The sequence below is a fragment of the Carettochelys insculpta genome, chromosome 1 (genome assembly GCF_033958435.1).
Source record: "Carettochelys insculpta isolate YL-2023 chromosome 1, ASM3395843v1, whole genome shotgun sequence".
Classification (NCBI taxonomy): domain Eukaryota; kingdom Metazoa; phylum Chordata; order Testudines; family Carettochelyidae; genus Carettochelys; species Carettochelys insculpta.
Genome location: NC_134137.1, coordinates 226,627,821 through 226,647,048, shown reverse-complemented (window position 1 = coordinate 226,647,048; position 19,228 = coordinate 226,627,821). Strand labels below are relative to the sequence as shown.

General features: G+C 44.9%; 1 protein-coding gene across 5 annotated transcripts in view; it reads right to left on the bottom strand.

Annotated features, from left to right (window-relative positions):
* The window catches only part of CFAP91 (cilia and flagella associated protein 91), a 130,102-nt gene that overhangs the window by 27,928 nt on the left and 82,946 nt on the right, over positions 1-19,228 (bottom strand). For 2 of the 5 annotated variants that reach the window (XM_075000567.1, XM_075000570.1), the window contains one exon: positions 16,855-19,024. The exons of the other annotated variants lie outside the window; for them this stretch is intronic. The gene's annotated coding sequence lies outside the window, so the exon portion shown is untranslated. Of the gene's footprint in view, positions 1-16,854; positions 19,025-19,228 lie in introns of those variants that run through there. 5 annotated transcript variants of the gene reach the window in all.

The window sequence follows — 19,228 nt, the reverse complement described above, 5'->3', positions numbered from 1 at the left end:
AAACTTGTTGCCTTTGGGCCTGCCCCGAGGATGCACGGCCCTGTTGGGAATGTCGCCTAGGAGTTCTATACTGTTGTTGCTGTTGATGCCGCCCTTGCTCATAGCCCCGTTGGTATTGAGCACGCTGAGGTTGGTACGGGTATCGCCTTTGTTGAGGGTAATACTTTTTCTTTCTGTATGGAGGGGTATAAATACCCAGGGTTCTGAGTGTAGCTCTTGAGTCTTTACTGGAATGAAGGACCGAATCAGTTGACTCTGCAAACAACTTCTGCGTGTCGAAAGGGAGATCGACAATTTCTGCCTGCAGATCCCTCGGAATACCCGATGTCTGGAGCCAGGATTCCCTGCGCATGACCACTGCCGTAGCCGTTGAGCGTGCCGCCGTGTCCGCTACGTCCAGGGCAATCTGGACTCCTGTCCTCGAAGCTGCATAGCCCTCTTGCACGATGGCCTTCAGCACCGGCTTCTTATCTTCTGGAAGTGAATCCATGAGAGAAGTAAGCCTGGAGTAATTGTCGAAATTGTGGTTCACTAGATGTGCTGCATAATTTGCCATTCTCAGCAGCAGGTTGGAGGAGGAGTATACCTTTCTGCCGAATAGCTCTAGCTTCTTGGCATCTCTGTCTGTTCCCCCCGCTTTGTACTGGGAAGTCTTCGATCTCTGCTGAGACGATTCTACCACCAGTGAATTTGGTTGTGGGTGACTAAACAGGCACTCCATGCCCTTCGCCGGGACGAAGTATTTCTTATCCGCTCTCTTGTTTATAGGTGGAGCGGAAGCCGGGGTCTGCCATATGGTGGTAGCAGACTCCATGATTGCTTCATCGAGCGGGACAGCGATTTTGGACGAGGCTGGAGGCCTCAGGTTTTTGAGGAGCTTGTGGTGCTTCTCCTGCACCTCTGCTGTTGGGATGCCTTGCGTGAAAGCCACCCTTTTAAACAGCTCCTGAAACTGTTTGAGGTCGTCTGGGGGGGCAACATCCCCAGGGGCCGTAGCCTCGTCAGGGGAGGACAAGGAGGAACCACTAGGGTAGACCTCCCTTCAACTCTCAGGGTCCTGCTGTCGGTGGTACACCCTCTCACTGGAGGCTTGTGAGGGAAAATCTCGGGGTTCCAAAATCAACTCCCCCTGAGACAACTGTGTTTCTGTCCCCGTCCGTGAGTGCCCGCGGGGGTACTGGACGGTCGAGGGGGACCTGCCCCTGGGTGTATGCCTGTGGTGTCTATGCCCAGCGTGATAAGGACGACCGTGGCAGCATGGGCACGGTTCCTGGGATGGAAACCTGGACTACTCTCGAGGTGCATACCCCCTATGTCTGGGGGAGCGAGATCGTCTGGATGACTGAGACAATGGTGAAACTGGTTTGTGATAGGGCGAGGGTGGCCCAAGCCATGGTGACGCTGGTTGGAGGAACGGAGAAGGAGGCTCTGGGTAGGCTGGGGGAGACCCATGTCTCCTGGTTGGTGTTCGCAGCATAAGGGGAGGACTTGTTGAGAGCAGCCCTGCAGCCCTGTCCAGAGAAGGGCTGCGGTGCCGGGTTTTCACTGCTGCCTTTCCCCTCCCCTGCGGGGCTGGCTCCACCCCTTCCCGTGCCGGGGATCTCGGCCCCGCTGTCGGCGCCGCGCTCAGCACGCTTATCTGTGATGCCGCGCAGGTGGTCTCCTCTGGTGCCTGTTGGTCCTGCACCGTTGGCACCGCGGGGGTCTGTGCCGCTTGCGGCGGTGCCACTGGTTCCGGCGCTTGCCTGGCCGCCGCTCTAAATGCTGCGCGGGCCGGCTACTTAGCAATCGGAGGCTCAGCCTCTGCCACGTGCGCTGCTGCACTGCCGCTTGTTTGTGACTGCGGCTGGGGGCTGTGGGCTACGCCCGTCCCGCTCACTGTGGCCTCTGGCAGGGATCAGGCTGGAGAGAGCTTCCTCCGTTTCTGCACCGAGGGGGTGAGGGACACCGCCTTCCTTTTATGGAGCCCTGTGGGTCTCTCTGGTTGAGGCCTCTCCGGCACTTCTGGCTGGAGGGCCTTATCAAACAGCAGCATTTTCAGCCGCATTTCTCTATCCTTTCTGGCTCTGGCCGTGAGCTTTGCACAAAAGGAGCATTTCTGGGTGACGTGTGATTCCCCCAGGCACCTAATACATTGACTGTGCCCATCAGAGGCCGACATAGCTTCACGGCACGACTCACACTTCTTGAATCCTGAAGAGGACATTGCGGTGAGTCTTTGAGCTGTTAATAGGGTACTTAGCAGCTTCTCTGTTCCTGTTCCCCTCTGACGGACCCCAGCCTGCCGCGGCAGGAGGCCTACTGGCCTTCACGTCCCCAGGTTGCCTCCGCTCCTCCTTCTCGTTTACTAAGACTTTCTACTTTATATATCTATATATATATATATATATATATATATATATATATATATATTTTTGCAATAAAGAAACAAACAGTCTAACTAAGAACTCTGAAAAGAAACTCTAAAACCTCTGAAAACTCTTAATACGCTGACTCTGGCCGCAGCCTGAGCGGATTCTCTCTGCAGCCGATGGCAGTTAAGAAGGAACTGGCGGGGACCGGATCGCGCACATGGCCGGGAGCGCGCAAGGGAGCGGTGCGCGCCGGCGCATGCGCGGTCTGGCAGAAACTGCTGGAAAGATCCGATCTGAGGTGCCGGGGCGAGCCCGACACCTATCGTGGAGCACCCACAGGGACACTCGAGGAAGAAGCTATGGTTACACTGACCTGGACTGCCAGCAGCAGTATGCAAAAGATGCGCATTTGCATATTCACTTGCCAGCAGAGGCTGCCAACAGGAGAAAAAAAAGCGTAAATGTGGTTCTGCCAGCAAACCTGCCTGCCACCTTTTGTCGGCAGCCTCTTATACCTGATTTTTTTTTCCAGGAATAAGAGGCAGCCCACAAAGGGATTGGGGGGTGGGGGAGCGTTCGCCAGCAGAACCACATTTAGACTGCTTTTTTTTTCTGCCGGCAACAGCCTCTGACAGTGAGCAAATACGCAAATGAGCACCCATTTGCACTTTAGAGACCGCCTTTTTGCATACTGCTGCTGGCAGTTTGGGTAAGTGTTACAGTAGCCACTGAGGACAGACGAAGCTGCCAGCTGGACATACGTAGGGCTCTACCCTTTTATCTGCAAAGGACAAAGCCCATTTGACCATCTCAGAAATTATTGATCGCTAGCAGTGAAAGGGAAAGATGCCCTAAAGAGTATCCAGTTGCGTACTGTTAGAACATCTGGCAAGCTCCCTCCCTCACAGTCCATCATTCGGCTCATTCAGTCCAACCTCAGACTGGCTTGCTAGCTTCCTTACAAGGTGCCTCTGCCCCTTTTCCTCTCCTTCCAACTGCCCCCCGCCAACAGCTGTAGAGCAGAAAATTGTGTCATGCATTTAGAAGCACCATGCCCTAACTCACACATCTGCCTTAGTTTGGTAACCCTGTGCCCTGTGATACAGAGCACATCCTTCCACACATGCCCCCCCTCCCACACCTTCAATGCACACTGCTTGGGAGTTATCCTTGGGGAATAGCGCTAGGGCCCAGCACACAAAGAAAAAAGCAAGAGGGAGCAGCCTTGCGTAGCATTGCTACAGCTGCACCACTTCAGGTATGTGTAAACTCCAGGCAGCCCCATTTGGAGAGCTTTGTTAGCAGTGTATGTTCAGCCCACATGTGCAACCTACCCTCCCCCATGCCCTGCACAGAGGTGATAGTCAGCCACAGAAGTGACAATGTTCAGGGTCACACAGCATATTTGCCTTGTGTGCCTTGAGAGAGAGAGAGAGAGAGTGTGTGTGTGTGTGTGTACGCACGCAGGGGGGAGAGTTCTAGTTCCAATTGAGTTTGTGAGCGTTTGCTAGTTCGTGTTGGTTCAGAGTTGAGAGAGCCAGTTTTGTTCCTTTCCCCTTCCTCCAGGAAGCCTGCCTTCCTTGGAAGGGCATGCCTGGCTCGCAGAGGGTCAAATGCTAGCTCCCTTGCTGGAGGGTATCCGGACTAGTGCAGGCACTCCGCCTGTTGGCTCCATAGAAGTCACACATCCCATAGATGTAGCAGCAGAAATGTAGCACTTTAAAGACTAACAAAATGATTTATTTGGTGTTGAGCTTTCGTGGGACAGACCCACTTCTTCAGATCAATAGACGTGTAAGGGACGCAGCACTTACAGTTTACTGGAAAGGGAGTGAGAACCTGGGCGTGTATATAAATATAGTTTGCTCCTGCTTTGCTTAAATTTGTTGGACATTCAGCAAATGGAGTGGTAGTTTTTCTCATTTTAATCAACTTAATTTGTGACCCAACACCAACTACGTTTGGATTCTGTTTGTAATGGAGGAACAGCTAAAATATGATTACCACTGTTTGTAATTTTGTGGGAATACAGAAAAGTAGGACTGTGCTATGTTGTTCCAGAGAAAAAGGTGCATAATTAGCAGAAAAAACCTTGCTAAGCAGGGACTGAACCTTCAGAGTTCAGGGGGCAGGGGTGGGGGCTCGTCATCATCATCATCAATAACCGTGGGCTCAGCACCTGTTGGTGTCTCATGCCTCTCTCACTATTTCCTTCCATCTTTACTTATCTAGTGCAGAGTGGCTTAGTTTCTGTGGACTAGCTCCACACCAATCTACTACATAATCTATCCATTCTCAGTGGGGTCTGCCTCTCCTATTCGAACCATCCATTGTGCCGAATACCAGGGTCTTGATTTTTCGTTCGTCGTTCATTCTGCAAATATGTCCAAATAGTTGTAGTTTCCATGTTATAACCTTCTGCAGCAGGTTCTCTTGCAGTTGCATTTTCCTATATAATTCCTCATTGGTGACCTTCGGCATCCACCCTATTTTCAGAATCTTTCTATAACAACTCCTTTTGAACACCAATATTCTTCTTTTCGAATCTTTCGTGATCACCCATGCCTCACATCCGTACAACATGCTGCTGAATACGCACGTTTTCAAGACACCCAGCTTCATTCTTAAGCTAATTGCTTTGCTTTTCCAGATCTTATCCATCGCCTTCAAACTCACTCTTGCTTCGCTATTCTAGTCACTATTTCCTTCTTACAGTCTAGATCGTACGTTATGCTGCTCCCCAGATATGTGAACTTCTCTACATTTTCTAGTTCAACATCATCCACACTGATCTTCCTTCCTATTTCCTTATCTCCAAATACTATTGTTTTCGTTTTATCGATGTTCATGATCAGTCCGTATCACTTCCCTTCTTTGTTTAATACCTGTACCGGTTTTGCTAGCTTCTCCTCATCTTCCTCAATAACTATATCATCCACGAACCTCAAGTTAATTCTTTTCCTGTGCACAGATACCCCTTCTGCTTCTTCCTTGATCTTGTCCATTGCTCTCTCCAGCTGTGCGATGAAGACACTTGGCGATACTGGATCTCCTTGTCTTGTACCTCTAGTTGTTTTAAACCAACTTCCCAACTCTGCGCATGTTCTCACCGCTGCCTCTGCATTATCATTGATATCTTTCAACAACCATATTAGTCTGCTATCCACACCATATGACTCCAAAACCGCCCAAGTCACTTTCTGATCTATACTGTCAAATGCCTTTTGAAAATCGACGAAGCAAGTGTATACGTTTTTGTTCTTTCGTCGAGCTTTCTCCGCTATCAGTCTTAGTGCCAATATCTGCTGTATGGTACTTCTATCTTTTCTGAACCCTGCTTGCTCATCTGCTGTATGTTCTTCTATCTGCGATCTTAATCTCTCAGTCAGTATTGTCATCAGCACTTTACCTAGATGACTCGTTAGGGCAGTCATTCTGTAGTTCTTGCACTCCAATGTACTTCCTTTCTTGGGTATTGTCACTAGCACAGATCTCGTCCATTCCTTAGGTGCCTTCCCTTCTTTCCATGCTATACTACATTGTCGGTGTATTTTCTGAATCATGCTTTCTCCACCATATTTGATCATCTTTCCCGTGATCTTATCATTTCCAGGGCTCTTGTTGTTCTTTAGTCGTTTCACTGCTTTGTTCTACTTCCTCCTTTGAAATATCAGTCTCGCTGTTGATGCTCGGGGGGATATCTTTCAATTCTTCAATCAGTCTCTCTGAGACACTCGGGTACAACTGTGCTTTGTATAGATCAGTGCAATATCTCGTTCAACGCTGCACAATCTTCTCCCTGTTCATGCGCACTTCTTCGTTCTCATCTTTGATCACCATCTGCTTTGGTTGCCATTTCCTATTAATAGTTCCTATTAATATTCCGAATTGTCTTACACAACTCCCTGGTCTTACGTTTGCCGTAATACCTCTCAATATCTTCACACTGCTCCTCTAACCATTTCTCCTTATCCTTTCTGGGGGCTAGGGGAGGTTATTCTGGGAAGGAGGCTGCATTGTTTCCCTCGCTTGGCCTGGTTTGACCTCTTTCCAGTGTTCAAAGAACAAAGCTAACTAGGCATAATTAAGAGCCTCTTATGTTAATTGTGTTAGAATTCTTCCTTCTAAGAGCTGAAATCACTTGAGACTGATAAGCAGAAGTCATTGCTAAGAGGTGGATGGCAGCACATAATGACTGACAGCCAGCAGGGCAGTGGTGGAGTGATGTTATGAGAAGCCAGCAGGGTGGCAGCAGTGTGACAAGCACCCACCAGGGCAGTGGCGGAGAGGTGAGATGAATTGCCAGCAAGGCGGTGGCGGAAAGCAGCGAGTAGGCAGATGGTGAGTGACCAGCAGAGTGAGTAAGGTGCGTCTTCACCTCCCATCCTCAGTGGGGGAGATGAACTCTGCAGATACACTTCTGACCTGTCACTCTGCACTGACCCAGGGCAGCAACAGTGAGGGGAGTGCTGAGAATGGATGGGCACGTGCAGGGGACATTTAGATTGCTGGACTGAAGAACCTGAGAGGAAAAGGACATCTCCCAACCTATTTGGGGTGCAACTTTCACTCTTGGTTTATGTTTATCATAGAATACTAGGAATGGAAGGGACCTCGAGAGGCGATCGAGTCCAGCCCCCGCCACAATGGCAGGACCAAGTACTGTCTAAACCACCCTGATAGACATCTATCTAACTTGTTCTTAAATATCTCCAGTGATGGAGATTCCCCAACCTCCCTTGGCAATTTGTTCCACTGTTTGACACTCCCTGACAGTTAGGAACTTTTTCCTAATGTCCAACCTAAACCTCCCTTGCTGCAGTTTAAGTCCATTGCCTCTTGTTCTATCCTCAGAGGCCAAAAAGAACAAGTTTTCTCCCTCCTCCTTATGACACCCTTTTAGATACCTGAAAACCGCTATCATGTCTCCCCTCAATCTTCTTTTTTCCAAACTAAGCAAGCCCAATTCTTTCAGCCTGTCTTCATAGGTAACATTCTTTAGACCTTTAATCATTCTTGTCGCTCTTTTCTGGACCCTCTCTAATTTCTCCCCATCCTTCTTGAACTGCGGTGTCCAGAACTGGATGCAATACTCCAGCTGAGACCTAACCAGCACGGAGTACAGCGGAAGAATGACTTCTTGTGTCTTGTTCACAACACACCTGTTAATGCATTCCCAGAATCATGTTTGCTTTTTTTGCAACAGCATCACACTGTTGACTCACATTAACTTGTGGTCCACTATAACCCCTAGATCCCTTTCTGCTGTAGTCATTCCTAGACAGTCTCTCCCCATTCCGTATGCGTGAAACTGATTGTTCCTTCCCAAGTGGAGCACTTTGCATTTGTCCTTATTAAACTTCATCCTGTTTACTTCAGACCATTTCTCCAATTTATCCAGATAATTTTGAATTATGACCCTATCCTCCCAGCTTGGTATCATCTGCAAACTTAATAAGCGTATTTTCTATGCCAATATCTAAATTGTTGATGAAGATATTGAACAGAACCGGTCCTAACACAGACCCCTGCGGAACCCCACTTGTTATACTTTTCCAGCAGGATTGAGAACCATTAAGAGCTACTCTCTGAGTACAGTTATCCAGCCAGTTATGCACCCACCTTTATAGTAGCCTCATCTAAATTGTATTTGCCTTGTTTTTTTGTAAGAATATCATGTGAGACCGGAACAAATGCTTTACTAAAGTCTAGGTATACCACATCTACCGCTTCTCCCCTATCCACAAGGCTCGTTATCCTATCAAAGAAAGGTATCAGATTAGTTTGACATGATTTGTTCTTTACAAATCCATGCTGGCTGTTCCCTATCACCTTACCATCTTCCAAGTGCTTGCAGATGATTTCTTTAATTACCTGCTCCATTATCTTTCCTGGCACTATATTTGCCCTTTTCCAGTCTTCTGGAATCTCTGTCTCCCATGATTTTCCAAAGATGACAGATAAAGACTCAGATACCTCCTCTATCAGCTCCTTGAGTATTCTAGGATGCATTTAATCAGGCCCTAGTGACTTGCAGACATCTAATTTTTCTAAGTGATTTTTAACTTGTTCTTTTTTATTTCAACTTTTAACCCTACCCTTTCCCACTAGCATTCACTATGTTGGGCATGCCTTCATCGGACTTCTCAGTGAAGACCAAAACAAAGAAGTCATTAAGCATCTCTGCCATTTCCAAGTTCCCTGTTACTGTTTCTCCCTCCTCGCTGAGCAATGGCCCTACCCTGTCCCTGGTCTTCCTCTTGTTTCTAATATATTTATAAAAAGCCTTCTTGTTTCCCTTTATGCCTGTAGCTAGTTTGAGCTCATTTTGTGCCTTAGCCTTTCTAATCTTGCTCCTGCATTCTTGTGTTGTTTGCCTATATTCATCCTTCATAATTTGTCCTTTTTTCCAGTTTTCATACGATTCCTTTTTTATTTTGAGATCATGCAAGATCTCTTGGTTAAGCCAAGGTGGTCTTTTGCCGTATTTTCTATCTTTCTTATGCAGCAGGATAGCTTGCTTTTGAGCCCTTAATAATGACCCTTTGGAAAACTGCCAACTCTCCTCAGCTGTTTTTCCCCTCAGTTTTGCTTCCCATGGGACCTTACCTACTAGCACTCTGAGTTTAGCAAAATCTGTCCTCCTGAAATCCATTCTATTTTGCTGTTTTCCCTTCTTCCCTTCCTTAGAATTGTGAACTCTGTGATTTCATGATCACTTTCACCCAAGCTGCCTTCCACTTTCAAGTTCTCTACCAATTCCTCCCTATTTGTTCAAAATCAGATCTAGAACGGCTTCCCCCTCAATCCTGTTTGTGGCATTTTCCCAGATTAATACCAAGTTACTCCCTTTTATTAAATATTTCTGTTCTACACTCGCTGTGCTTGTGAGTGGGGAAGTATCGCCTCTAAGGTGCGCAGAAGTGATGTGTGAATTTCCCAGGTTATTGGGTTATCCGGATGGATGGAGAGGAACACCTAGATATTGAATCTGGCCCTGGCTGCTGCTGGCTCCACCTGGCAGAAGGGATACACCAGTCTTCTGGTGGTATATCCATCACCCTTTTGACTTTGGCTCCACTCACCTGCATAAATGAAAAGTTCAGGGACTTTGAAAGATCCCAGGAAACACTGATGTGACACTCTTCATAAAGCAGCCTCTTCCTAGACAACCTGTCTTTCAATAGGTCAACCTTCTCAGAAGCTTAAACCTCTTGGCTGAGAACCATAGAAGCAAAGGATTCCGCTTACACAATTGGTGTTGAAAAGGCGCAGAGCACTTCTAAGAGCAAACACAATTCTTTGTGGTGCTCAGTACCATCCCAACATAATAAAGACAGTAAGGTGGAAAATTCCTCCAAATCAGTCCTGTAGGATTCAGCTTCGCTGCTATTGGTTACTCAGTGCTGTGCAAGTCTACTTGCCTGACCCTATCAGCATCCACCTGGGAGCACTCAATCTTCATTAACATCTACCATTAGCATCATGTCAGTGCTGCCTCCCTATTTGGTGCCACAATAACTTAGGTTCTTGAAGGACTGAAGATGAACAGGCATCTTCACTGTGTATGGTTACCAAGAGTCTCCCAGAATTGAGACCCATTCAGTCACTGGACTCCCATCTATCTCCGGAACCACCTGATTCAATCCTCATTTCCACTGAGACTCCTCCACTGGATAGCTGCAAAGCTGATGCTGGAGAAACCTGCTTTCAGTCTTTTCTATCTTGGTACAGGGCTCTCCTACTCATCCAGAGGGAGCCACTCTTTGATACCAGCAGAGAGAGAGACACTTTGTGGGGAAAGGGAGACATCCTGGATGGTGGGAACAATCCTGGATGCCACACCCTCTCCCATGGAGCCCTACACACTGGTCCTACTGGGATCCCTGTGCAGCACAGTGTTTCAAGGCATCAAGTCTCATTCCCAGTCCTCATCCCACATCTCAGCCAGAGATGCTTAATAAGCAGAAAGCTGCCTCTCAAACTACCAGATCCTTGTCATCACCCTGAGGCCAGTATGTCTCCAGCACAGTCTATGGCTGATGATTTCCATTCTGCCGTCAGCCACGCTGACCAGTCATGCTATCGGGCAGTGAGGCACTCTTGGATCTGGCAAATATGGTCTGGCAAACCCCTGCAAACAGGAAGATGAAAAAAATATTATGGCCCCACTAAGGACATTTACTGTGCAGGGAACACTGGTCCATTCCATCTCTACAGCTGTAGTTATGCACAGCACATCCTAGCTCCAACTCTCAGGCTTTTCCAGAGGCGTCCAGAGCCCTGCAGAAGACTTTCCTTTGGATGGTCTGAATTTTTCAGATGAGAACCCAGATGAATCCCTACTGCATGGCCTGAAAGACTACAGAGAAACTTAGCGATGTCTGGGAATTTACACCCCCCTACACAAAAAAGAAAATTTAGTAGATCTCAAACTGCCCAGAGATCCCATCCAATTGAATTATTTGGGATCCAAACACCCACTAACTCTCCAAAGAAAGACTGCTCATGCACCAGTCTGAATACAAGGCAGCACCAAAACACCAGTCTGATGGTTTGGTTGAGGGTTCAGATTCTCCTTATTTTTCACTTCACTCATATTAAATTTGCCCACTTCCTCCATTTGGATCCTGAATTCCCCATTTTCAGCATGTATGAGTGCAGATTATCACAGACAAACGGATCTTTGAGAGTGTAACAACCGTCCACATTACAAATCCTGCCCTTCTCTTACACCCATTCTTCTCTATCACTCTTCAGGGACCCAGCACATAAGCTCTTACTTAGACAAGATCCTATCCCTGCTCATCAGAAGGAAAATGGTTTCTATCTGAGTTACTTTCTTGTACCAAAGAAAAATAAAGGCTGGAGACTTCTATTAAATTCAAGGCTACTGAACAAAATTGTAAAGTCTCAGAAGGTCAGCCTGGTGGCTCTTGCAGCTATAAATCCTTCAGCTAAATTTTAGGTTTTCAGCCCTTAATTTATGATGTGTATTACCATATAGTGATACACCCACCTTACAGAAAACCTTCATTGAGAGATGCTGTTCCTCAACAACTGGTTTTTCAAGGATCAGTCTCATGAAAGAGTGCTGGCAGGCAGTCATTCAGAAGTCATTCCTTTTCTCAGTTCTGGGAATGAGTCTTCAACTTAATATGTTAAAAAAATCCATGTTAATCACTGTTTCAAAAATCTAATTCTAGGGGCTTCCTTACATTTACTTACAGCCAGGGCCTACCTTCCCATGGACGGATTCATACTATTTACAGGAGACCCCAAAACCTCCTCAGTGGGAGCTGGGAAACTGCCTCCAATTATTTGTTCATATTTGCACTTTTGTAAAAAATCAAGCCTCTAGAAGTGGGTCAGAGCAGTACTCGTCAAACAGACATATGTGAGACAAAGAAGTTTCAGTTTCCTGTCAGGTGAAAGATTCCCTTGACTGGTAGAAAGATCATCACAATGCTGGAGCTGGCATTCCTTTTCTACAACCAATCCCAATGGTCACTGTAACAATGTAACTATGGATGCATCCCTGTTGAGATGGGGAGCTCATCTCAATGCTCAGACAATTCAAGGCAGACGGTTGCCTCAAAAAAACAGTTTCCAAATTAACATATTGGAATAGAGGAATCAGAAATACCTGCCTTTTTCTGCCTTTTAGCGGGGGTAGGTCAAGCCATGTCATACCAGAGAATGTGTCCTGCAGTATCAACTAGCAGGGAGGTGTGAGATTCCCCCTCTCTCTGCACTAAAGCAATAAAGTTGTGGAACTGGTGCATAATCCATCATTGACACGTTTTGGTAAGCTACTTCCATGGCTTTCTGAACACCATTACTAATGCTCTCTTGAGGGCACATCTCCTGGAACTATGAATCAGAGTTGGACTCTCATACCCTTCATGACGTATTTCAAATTTAGGGATTTCCACGTGTGGACCTCTTTGCCACCTCCACAAACAGGAAGTGTGTTGTGTGCAAGAGGTGGTCTGGTCCACTATTCTCTGGCTTTACTCCTGCCTGGGATGAAGGAACATGTTCCTCCAATGCCTCTGATACTGAGGCTGATTAATAAAATCAGACAAGACAAAGCCACAATTATTGTAATAGTCCCGATATGTCCAAGGCATGCACAATATCCTAACCTATTTCACCTGTCCTGTCCAGCAACGAAACTTCTGATCATCTCCTCTCCTAAGATCCCAGTCATTTGTTTCATCCCAACCAAGAAGTTCTCTGGCTCAGTGGTCTCGGGGGCTAGAGTCTGACTGTTCTGCAGAAGTACCACAGGTGTTGTTAAAGAGCAGAAAAAAGTCTATTTGAAATTGCTCCCTTCACAAGTGGAAAACGTTTCTCTGTTGGTGTGAATTCAAATAACTCACACTGGAATCTTCTTCCCTCTCTGTTACCCTGGATTACTTACTGGAACTGAAGAAAGCCACATAATCAAGCAGCTGGTTTAGTGTTTCCTTGACTGCCATAACAACCTCTCATTCAGTTGTTCATCCAACAACTCCAAGGTTCATCAAAAGCTTGAGGTAACTTCTGCCTCAGGTGAAAGACCCCCACTCCAACCTGGCATCTCAGGCTAGTTCTTAGACCTCCCTTTGAACCTGTGGTGAACTGCTCCTTACTTAACCTATCTATGCAAATTGTCTCTAGATGGCCATTCTATCAAATTGAAGAGTTGGTGAAATTAGGGCCTTAATGAGCCTCATTTCAAGGTTTTCTTCCAGGACAAACTTTCTTTATGACCACATCCTATATTCCTAATTAAAGTGTCCTTTGAGTTTCAGCTTGATCAGGTCATTTATTTACTGTTTTCCTCTCTCAAAGCTTTAAGTCTCTACAGCAGTGTTTTCCCTTTTTTTAATAATGTACCCCTTTTTCAAAAAAAAAAAAAAATTACCCCCAGACTTCTCTCACATACCCCTAAGGGAGTGCGTACCACTGGCTGAGAAACATGGCCCTAAGGTAATGTAAGGTCTTGAAACAAGTGCCATTCAACCTTTCCAGATGACTGTACCCTTTTCGGGACTAAGACTTGTTTTGTACACCACCAAATTACACCTCACTTAAAAACTACTTACATATAAAAACATGTGAAATATCACAGAAGAATACTACCGAAAACTTGTTGGTTTTCTACCATCTTATTATCAAATAAATGAATAGAAATATTGTACTTACATTTCAGCATAAGGCATATGAAGCAACAGAAACAAGTAATTGCCTGAATGATCATTTAGATTGTCTAACTTTACTAGTGTTTTTACAAAACTTGTAAAACTAAGCAAATATCTAGACGAGTTGATGTATCCCCCACAAGACCTTGGTGTACCCAGAAGAGTACATGTACCCCTGGTTGTGAAACACTGCTCTATAGGAGGCTTCCTTCAATACTTCAGATGTGAGAGGAACACTGGCCTTCTATTTAGATGGGGGCGGGAAAAAGCACTTGGGCGGTCTCCTAGTCTGTTTCCACTGCCGATTGTTCAAGGAAACACAATCTCAACGCTAAAGCTATCAAGGTGAATCTCTGAGTGAGTCACTGTGTGTTACAATGTGGCTCGCGTTCAACCTCTTTCCTGGGCATTAGAACACTCAACAAGGTCACAGTCAACACCTATGGACTTACTTAAAGATCATCCAGTATCTGCTCTGCCTCAGTATGTGGATGTCAATACGTACCTTCTCCAAACACTACGGATTGGTTCAGACCTCCAGATCTCATGCAGCTGTTGGCAATGCAGTCCTGTCTACAGTTCTGGATGCAATACAAAAGCTCCTTTTTTCCTGTGTGAATACTGCCTGGGAATCACCCTGAGTGAAGCACCCAAAGGGATTCTACTCAGAAAAAAAGAAATAGTTATTTTTCTATGCAGTAACTGGTTCTTTGTTTTTTGAGATGTCTCTATGGGTGCTCCACTGCACCCACCTTCCCCTCTACTTTGGGGTTTCCTTTGCAGGACTTTGCCATTGAGAAGGAATTGAGAGAGGTTCACCCGTGTAGCCTTATACAGAATCATAGAAGTGAGGTCAATAGGTCATCTATTTCAGTCTCCTGAATTCAAGGCAGGAATATATAATAAATAGCTCATTCAGAGGTGTTTCTCTAACCTGTTCTTTAAAACCTTGAATGATAGAGATTCCACAACCTCTGTTGTCAATTTGTTTTAACACTTAACTGTACTGACAGGAAGTTTTTCCTAGTGTCCAGCCTAAATTTCCCATGCTGTAATTTAAGCCCATGGCTTCTTGTCTTATCCTCAAGGTTAACCAGAACAATTCTTCTCCTTCCTTCTTGCAACAGCCCTTTAGATACTTGAAAACTGTTACCATCTTCCTCCTCAGTCTTCTCTGCTTCAAACTAAACAAACCCATTTATTTCAATCTTTCCTCACTGATCGTTTTCTAGACCTGTAATTATTCTTGTTGCTCTTCTCTGGACTTTCCCATTTGTCCATCTCTCTTGAAATTTGGTTTCCAGAACTTGCCACTACTCCAGTTGAGGCTTTATCAGCACACAATAAGTGACTGCATTACTTCTTGTTTCTTGCTTACAACACATCCTGTAAAATGGGATCTACATCCCACGATGATTTTCATTTTCTTTGCTTGCAACAGTGTTACACTGCTGGTTCATATTTGGTGTGCAATCCACTATAACCCCCAGTTCCATTTCTGCAGTACTCCTTCCTAGGCAGACATCTCCCATTTTATATTTGTGCATTTGATTGTTTCTTCCGAAGTGGAGTACTTCACACTTATCCTTATTGAATTTCATCCCATTTGCTTCAGGCCATTATTCCAGTTTGTCAAGATCATTCTGAATTTTAATCCTAGCCTTCAAAGCTCTTGCAACCCCTCTCAGAAAAGTCATGTCCACAAACTTGATGAATGTACTCTCTATGCCATTGCCTAAATCAGTGATGTTACTAACAGAACAAGACCGAGGACCTATCCCTCTGGACCTCATTTGATATGCCCTTCTAGCTTCAGTGTGAACCACTGGTGACTACTCTCTGGGAACAGTTTTTCAACCAGTAATGCACTCACATTATAGTAGCTCTATCTTGGCTACAATGCTCTAGCTTTTTATGAGAGAACCATGCAAAACTGTATCAAAAAGCCAGATTATAGTTATGATATACCAAATTTACCACTTTTCCTATGTACAAGGCTTGTTATCCTGTCAAAGAAAGCTATTAGGTTGATTTGGCACATATTTTCTTGACAAATCCATGTTGCTACTTATCACCTTATCAGCTTACAAGAGCTTGCAAACTAATTTATTCCATATTTGTTCCAGGATTTTTTGTTAGTTATAGACATAATTATATAATAATCTTGTTCCAACATTTGTTTATTTCTTCCACTACTGAAGTTGAGGACTGGTCTATAATTCCTCGAGTTGTCCTTATTCTCCCATTCTATAGTTTGGCACCATATTTTTCCTCTACAGTCTTTCATGATTTTTGATGATAATCACTAGTGGTTCAAATTCTCTCCTACTCACCTTCAGTGTGGTGTGCAAGGGACACGTGTAGGCCAAAGGGACACTACTAATGAAAACTGCCAATAGAAGGTGTGTCGTGCACACACGCTTGAAGTGGAGCACCCACAGGGACACATCTTGAAGAACCACAGTTACTGCAGAGTGTAGGTAAGCTTTTTTTTTTTTTTTCAACCACCCTTACAGTAATTGGAGTTATTAAACCTGTCTTGTTGCTATGTGTATCTATGTTGAGTGTCCCTTCCCCTCTGCTCAGATTCTCTCTTTGCAGTACAGTCTTTCCTCAGTGTCCCTTGTGCCCTCAGTTAAGAGCATGAGGAGGAGAAAGACACAAGAATGGACCAACAGACACTGCTACTGAAGAATTTCCAATCCTGGGTGCATGGAGCTCATGCATACCGACAGAGTATATCACAGGACCAGACATTTTGAAGCATTCTAGTTGATACAAGGTAAAAAAAAATCTTCCTTTCTTGCTTGATCTAAGTATAGTCTGCATTCTTTGTTCCTAGATACATGCCTTTTCAGTTACGCATATTGTTTGTCGTTCAACTAGCCATAAAACACACTGCTTGCTTAGACCCAACTTACCAAGTGATCTGGGTTGCTCTGTATCAGTGACTTTTCCTCTTCATTATTTACCAGTCTTGCAAGCTTTCTGTCTTATGCAAGTTTCATCAATGATTTTATGTTTTCTTTAAGATCATTGAGAAAGATGTTGAATAGTGTAAGGCCAAGAACCCATCCTTTTGGGATTCCACTAGAAAAACATCAACTTGATGATGATTTCTAAATTTCAATTAGGTTAAAAAAAAGCCATGAGCCCATTTTTATTCCATTTAATGTGTCATGTTGACTTCAGATCATTCTAGTTTCATTAAAAACAAGTCATATTGCACCAAGTTAAGTCTTACAGCTGTCTGTTTATTGCAGCACTATTAACTTTATCACTAAAACTTGTAATCTCATTTGAAGAAATACATTAGTTTGCTAAGATCTATATTCCATAAGGTGGTAGCTCTCAGCCTGCTGCTGTGAAAGTCACTCCTGTTTCTTTAACAGATGACCACAGGACAAAACAGAGGAGAAAGGCAAAATAGAAAAACAGAGAGACTTGTGTGTCTGCTGTGTGGAGTTCAAATGCCAGGAGACCACAGGACCAGCAGATATGTGACAGGCCTAACCATTTCTAGACTCCTGCTTTGCTCCCCTGGCTCTGGGAAACGTTTGGCTGAGTTGCTCCCATTTCTTCTGGCCACTTATTGGAAGCAGTATTACTTACTGAGATTGGTCTGGTCTGGCATTGCTTACTTTGCCAAACTGAAAATGGCAAAATGTTGCATGGTTAGATTTGTCCTGGCTGGCTAAGCCAGACTCTATTGGTCAGGAATGAAGGTGGAGGGACAAAGTGAGGGTGGAGACTGATACCCCAGAAGGGAAACCAGGAACCCATAGTGGTCATCTCAACTCCAGTGAGTCTTTAAAATGCTACATGACTGCTTTTTTGTTTCGATCTCAGCTCCAGTGAGAGAGAGCTACGAGCAACTAGGATTTTTTTTTTTGCAGTGAGACGTTAGACCAGGAAATATCATCTCAATGGCCCCAGCAGCACAGATAGAAGCCACACACCAGTGCTCCTGCTGCTTACCTTCTCTGGTGCTTTTGATGCTGCCCCAGAGAACTGGTTACATGCTTATATGGCATAGATTGTGCAGCACTCTGCTAGCTCCAACTGTTTTTAACCAATACAAGAGATTAACCCTGGGTACCCATTCCTTTTCCCCAGAAGCCCTTGATCCAGAATATTATAAATACCAAGCCGGTCCCCACCTTCTTTTGTAGCTACACAAGACCTCTTGCAGAGAAGGAAGGAGACAATTTCTTCTGTCAATAATTTATTGATGGCATCTCGCTGTGCGTCTCACTCTTGACAGATACAACTGATGTCCTTACTAAGAGATATCCGTGGCTGTGAATAATCACTCAAAGGGAAGAGCACCTGGTGGAAATACTCTTTTGAATTGAGGGCTGCACAAAGCTTTTGTTCAATACTTTAGGCTTCTTGATGTGTCTGTACTTACAGCTGTTCCCACTGCCAGTCTTGTCACCAACAGAAGTCGTGTCTTGCTGCTTCCCTCACAATTACAATTACCTCAGTGCAGTTTGCATTGCAGTCAGCCTAATGACTTTTCCAAAAAGGTCTGGCTGCTTGGGGAGCTGAGAGAGAGGGACTGCTAAATCATCTACTGACCAGACAGCAGGCCAGAGCCACAGCTAACAGGAGGAGGAAATTGGTAACAGTACAGCTAGGAGCTGGCAAATAACCTTTGGAGGTTGCAGACCTGTATGGGTGGCCAAGTTCTGCCCTCGTATATAAATCTAGGGTTAAAGTCATCACTGGAATCAGTGATGTTATAAAAGGAATGAATTTGGCCCAATGGTGGCAGAAATGCCCAGGGCCCAGGTGTACAGAAAATGGCATTGTACAGAAAGGGGCAGATGCTCCTGTACCAACACTAACGCCAATCTACACTAGACTCTTTTGCTACTATGGTGATGGGACGAAGGGATGGGTGTGTTTACACCATTTCTATACTGGCAGAAGCTGTAGGGCAGATGCAGTACTACCATCATTAAAGCGTGCTTTAGCACTGTCGCTTAGTTTGTTTGGGGAACTGGAAAACGATAAATCATCAGAAGAACTCATGTACCTGTCTTCCCACTGGGAAAGTTTGCCCATACACCTATACTGGCAAACCCTTTCTAAAATAGGCAAGGTTTAAAATAATTTGCATTAATGTCTCAAGCCTGTAAAGCCTGGCTTTTAGGAATGAGACTTCGAGTTACTTACTATTGCATCAGGCCTGGGTGCCATATTTCACCTTCTCTCCAAGTCCACAGATCACCATAGCATCAAAATACAGGAAACCCGCCGCTTCATCTAATACAGTGTCAAGTTTGTAAAAACAGCAGCAAATGAGAGAATGTTCCCAATCTTTATTCCTGCAGACTGGAAAAATCCATTATGCATATTTCAGCTACAAAAATCATCCCCAAAGACTCCTCTTTCTTTGCTAGGTGGAGGAATGGAACTTTCTCATGCTCTTTGTCGCTGAACCACTTTTCTTCTTCAAAGTACATTTAGCCAAGTCTGACAAAGAAACCACACATGACAATTGAAAGTAATTTCTAATATACTGGAAGTGGAATCTCTATCAATAAAACATTTTCACCACAAAGCCTGTCATAGAGCTAGCTTACATGACACACAATCATCAGTTCAAAATGCTCCACCACCCTGATAACATCTCTTTAAAACACCACTACGGTCAGGATGTTTAAAGATTAGTGTTGT